Source organism: Haliotis rubra, unplaced genomic scaffold, assembly GCF_003918875.1.
Source record: "Haliotis rubra isolate DU_JTF1 unplaced genomic scaffold, ASM391887v1 Scf23, whole genome shotgun sequence".
Classification (NCBI taxonomy): domain Eukaryota; kingdom Metazoa; phylum Mollusca; class Gastropoda; order Lepetellida; family Haliotidae; genus Haliotis; species Haliotis rubra.
The window spans coordinates 3,534,779-3,540,955 of record NW_025766336.1 but is presented as its reverse complement, the minus strand read 5'-3'; positions in this window follow the sequence as shown (position 1 = coordinate 3,540,955).

Genomic DNA, 6,177 nt, shown 5'->3' with positions numbered 1-6,177 from the left:
TATGTTTCTTTCGCAGAAAACAGCTGCGAGATGTGTGTTAACCTCCACACATTAGACCAACACAGAAAGTCGTACCCTGATATCTCCAGCTGGATGGACAATTGTGACAGTTGGATAGATTATTGAAAACGTCAAGGTCAAAGGGTTTTCACGCCGTGGTGTGGGTGAGTGAGGGGCGTGAGACCAAGTCTTCTAAGGCATCGCAATTAGTTGCTTCCCTTAGCTGAACCAGAATCGTGGGTTCGAAGCTTGATACCCAATGGAGTCTGAACGTTAACTGAAAGGAGACCAAGGCTGCTTGGGTTATCCGGGGTATTAATAATAATAGTAATCAGATTGTGTAGCGCTTTGAGCATGTGCCTTGTACATGAAAACGGCGCAATACAAAATCACTCTTATTATATATAATGTTGTGTTATGAAATGTGAACATTGTTGGGATACGTCGAAGAAAGACTGGTCATCACTAATGTTGTGTTTGAGAGTGATTCATAAACGTCTAACTCTTCAAGGCTAATTCCCCGGACATCTGGTATCATCACTATTTGAGAGTGATTCATAAACGCTCACCTTCACACGGACATCTGGTATCATCACTATTTTTGATTCATAAACGCTTCACCTTCACAGTGATATCATCACTATTTGAGAGTGATTCATAAACGCTTACCTTCACAAGGACATCTGGTATCATCACTATTTGAGAGTGATTCATAAACGCTCACCTTCACACGGACATCTGGTATCATCACTATTTGAGAGTGATTCATAAACGCTATCATCACTATTTGAGAGTGATTCATAAACGCTTACCTTTCACGGACATCTGGATCATCTGGTCATCACTATTTGAGAGTGATTCATCAACACTTACCTTCACAAGGACATCTGGTATCATCACTATTTGAGAGTGATTCATAAACGCTTACCTTCACAAGGACATCTGGTATCATCACTATTTGAGAGTGATTCATAAACGCTCACCTTCACAAGGACATCTGGTATCATCACTATTTGAGAGTGATTCATAAACGCTTACCTTCACACGGACATCTGGTATCATCAGTGATTATTTGATTTGAGTGATTCATAAACGCTACCTTCACACGGACATCTGGTATCATCACTATTTGAGAGTGATTCATAAACGCTTACCTTCACACGGACATCTGGTATCATCACTATTTGAGAGTGATTCATAAACGCTCACCTTCACACGGACATCTGGTATCATCACTATTTGAGAGTGATTCATAAACGCTTACCTTCACACGGACATCTGGTATCATCACTATTTGAGAGTGATTCATAAACGCTCTCCTTCACACGGACATCTGGTATCATCACTATTTGAGAGTGATTCATAAACGCTCACCTTCACACGGACATCTGGTATCATCACTATTTGAGAGTGATTCATAAACGCTTACCTTCACACGGACATCTGGTATCATCACTATTTGAGAGTGATTCATAAACGCTCACCTTCACACGGACATCTGGTATCATCACTATTTGAGAGTGATTCATAAAAAACACGGACTCACCTTCACAGAGGACATCTGGTATCATCACTATTTGAGAGTGATTCATAAACGCTTACCTTCACAAGGACATCTGGTATCATCACTATTTGAGAGTGATTCATAAACGCTCACCTTCACAAGGACATCTGGTATCATCACTATTTGAGAGTGATTCATAAACGCTCACCTTCACACGGACATCTGGTATCATCACTATTTGAGAGTGATTCATAAACGCTTACCTTCACACGGACATCTGGTATCATCACTATTTGAGAGTGATTCATAAACGCTTACCTTCACACGGACATCTGGTATCATCACTATTTGAGAGTGATTCATAAACGCTCTTCTTCACACGGACATCTGGTATCATCACTATTTGAGAGTGATTCATAAACGCTTACCTTCACACGGACATCTGGTATCATCACTATTTGAGAGTGATTCATAAACGCTCACCTTCACACGGACATCTGGTATCATCACTATTTGAGAGTGATTCATAAACGCTCACCTTCACAAGGACATCTGGTATCATCACTATTTGAGAGTGATTCATAAACGCTCACCTTCACACGGACATCTGGTATCATCACTATTTGAGAGTGATTCATAAACGCTCACCTTCACAAGGACATCTGGTATCATCACTATTTGAGAGTGATTCATAAACGCTCACCTTCACACGGACATCTGGTATCATCACTATTTGAGAGTGATTCATAAACGCTCACCTTCACACGGACATCTGGTATCATCACTATTTGAGAGTGATTCATAAACGCTCACCTTCACACGGACATCTGGTATCATCACTATTTGAGAGTGATTCATAAACGCTCACCTTCACATCTGGGACATCTGGTATCATCACTATTTGAGAGTGATTCATAAACGCTCACCTTCACACGGACATCTGGTATCATCACTATTTGAGAGTGATTCATAAACGCTCACCTTCACACGGACATCTGGTATCATCACTATTTGAGAGTGATTCATAAACGCTCACCTTCACACGGACATCTGGTATCATCACTATTTGAGAGTGATTCATAAATAAACGGACATCTGGTATCATCACTATTTGAGAGTGATTCATAAACGCTTACCTTCACACGGACATCTGGTATCATCACTATTTGAGAGTGATTCATAAACGCTTACCTTCACAAGGACATCTGGTATCATCACTATTTGAGAGTGATTCATAAACACTCACCTTCACACGGACATCTGGTATCATCACTATTTGAGAGTGATTCATAAACGCTCACCTTCACACGGACATCTGGTATCATCACTATTTGAGAGTGATTCATAAACGCTTACCTTCACACGGACATCTGGTATCATCACTATTTGAGAGTGATTCACTATTTGACAGTGATTCATAAATTCATATTTGAGAGTGATTCATAAACGCTTACCTTCACACGGACATCTGGTATCATCACTATTTGAGAGTGATTCATAAACGCTTACCTTCACAAGGACATCTGGTATCACCTCATCACACCTTCACACGGACATCTGGTATCATCACTATTTGAGAGTGATTCATAAACGCTCACCTTCACACGGACATCTGGTATCATCACTATTTGAGAGTGATTCATAAACGCTTACCTTCACACGGACATCTGGTATCATCACTATTTGAGAGTGATTCATAAACGCTCACCTTCACACGGACATCTGGTATCATCACTATTTGAGAGTGATTCATAAACGCTTACCTTCACAAGGACATCTGGTATCATCACTATTTGAGAGTGATTCATAAACGCTTACCTTCACACGGACATCTGGTATCATCACTATTTGAGAGTGATTCATAAACGCTTACCTTCACAAGGACATCTGGTATCATCACTATTTGAGAGTGATTCATAAACGCTTACCTTCATAAGGACATCTGGTATCATCACTATTTGAGAGTGATTCATAAACGCTTACCTTCACAAGGACATCTGGTATCATCACTATTTGAGAGTGATTCATAAACGCTCACCTTCACACGGACATCTGGTATCATCACTATTTGAGAGTGATTCATAAACGCTCACCTTCACACGGACATCTGGTATCATCACTATTTGAGAGTGATTCATAAACGCTTACCTTCACACGGACATCTGGTATCATCACTATTTGAGAGTGATTCATAAACGCTACCTTCACACGGACATCTGGTATCATCACTATTTGAGAGTGATTCATAAACGCTACCTTCACACGGACATCTGGTATCATCACTATTTGAGAGTGATTCATAAACGCTTACCTTCACACGGACATCTGGTATCATCACTATTTGAGAGTGATTCATAAACGCTTACCTTCACACGGACATCTGGTATCATCACTATTTGAGAGTGATTCATAAACGCTCACCTTCACACGGACATCTGGTATCATCACTATTTGAGAGTGATTCATAAACACTCACCTTCACACAGGACATCTGGTATCATCACTATTTGAGAGTGATTCATAAACGCTCACCTTCACAAGGACATCTGGTATCATCACTATTTGAGAGTGATTCATAAACGCTCACCTTCACGGACATCTGGTATCATCACTATTTGAGAGTGATTCATAAACGCTCACCTTCACAAGGACATCTGGTATCATCACTATTTGAGAGTGATTCATAAACGCTCACCTTCACACGGACATCTGGTATCATCACTATTTGAGAGTGATTCATAAACGCTCACCTTCACACGGACATCTGGTATCATCACTATTTGAGAGTGATTCATAAACGCTCACCTTCACAAGGACATCTGGTATCATCACTATTTGAGAGTGATTCATAAACGCTCACCTTCATACACGGACATCTGGTATCATCACTATTTGAGAGTGATTCATAAACGCTCACCTTCACACGGACATCTGGTATCATCACTATTTGAGAGTGATTCATAAACGCTCACCTTCACAAGGACATCTGGTATCATCACTCATTTGAGAGTGATTCATAAACGCTCACCTTCACAAGGACATCTGGTATCATCACTATTTGAGAGTGATTCATAAACGCTTACCTTCACACGGACATCTGGTATCATCACTATTTGAGAGTGATTCATAAACGCTTACCTTCACACGGACACATGGTATCATCACTATTTGAGAGTGATTCATAAACGCTTACGCTGTTGAGTTTCAGAAAAGTAAAATTTATGGATGTCAACACTTCTTTATTGTGAATAACACGACGTTTCGGAATGTAGGCTTGCTCTTTCATCAGTTGATGAATTTTTCATGTGTGCCTCCGGAATAAGTTAAGACAAAAAATACCGAAAACGTCGGGGAAACGCATTAACGCAGTCACATGGGTGCGTGGCAGCCAAACACACCAACATGAAATGAAAATGCAACATGACTTGATGGGTTTTCTAATTTCTGCCATCACAATTGTACAGAAAGTGAAAAGTGAAACACGCCATGACTGACAGAAACTTAGCTCAACAACGCTATCGTCCGACTGCAAACATGCGACTTAGTTTAAGACGTGTCGTTCCACGTGTCCTGCTTTCCACGTGTCGTCAAGCTCTCAAGACTCACCACCTCTTCAGCTACAGCGATATTTCAGGAACCATCTACGCGCCGCAGGTAGTCGCGCAGGTGGAGGCGTCATTCTGATTGATTGACCATCGTCAACGATGTCAAGGACACAGGGTATGGCCACAACAGCGATGGAGGCGTGTTTTGTTTAGCCCTTTTTTCTTCTGAGTACAGATGGAAGACGTCGGGTTTAAGCCCTATTCCACACAGACCACGAATCCCACGAATCGCCACGAATTGACAAATTTGAGGATTCGTAGATGAATCGTAATCATTTCGTGAAGTTCCTAACTAATTCGTAATATAGTCGTAGTCAGTTCTTGAGCAATTGAACTGTTCAAAATTTTGGCCACGAAATGCCGAAAAATAAAAAAATAATCGTAGTTAATTCGTAACAAATTCGCAGTGCATTCTTAGGCATCGTAACCGAATCGTAATCGATTCGTAGGTATTTTTAACTCATTCGTGGATTCGTCAATTCGTGGCTTGACCACGAATCAGCTACGAATCTGTCACGAATCCCACAAGTACACGCCGAAGCAAGTAAGAACTATACTCCTCACAAAAAAATTAAACAAGTATTTTCAGTGTAATATCTTTATCAATCTCGATAGCGATGTTTGCCTAAAAGGTTACTGAAAGGTAAATATTAGAAGAATGCATAACCTTTAGTGACTGTCAATTGATTTATCTGATAACAGTGATTACATCACCCGAACACAACCACCCTCAGAAACAACATGCAAAATCTGTGGCATGCACGTGTTCCACACTTCACACATGCACTCTGATCGGTTAAAACCTACCTGTAAACCACCTGTAATCATTCCTCTGGTACAACAAGCAGGTCCTAACTTCATTTCTATGGATGATAATGCCCGTCCATGGATGATAATGCCTGAGAAAGGGTTGTCAATGATGTTGCTTATATCAACAACATCACACATACGGACTGGCCTGCAATTCAACATGCTTGGGACATTATTGGAAGTCGTGTTTACAGTCTTCATGTTCACCCCAGACTCTGGATCAACTTGAGCTGGCGTTACAAAGAGAATGACAGAACA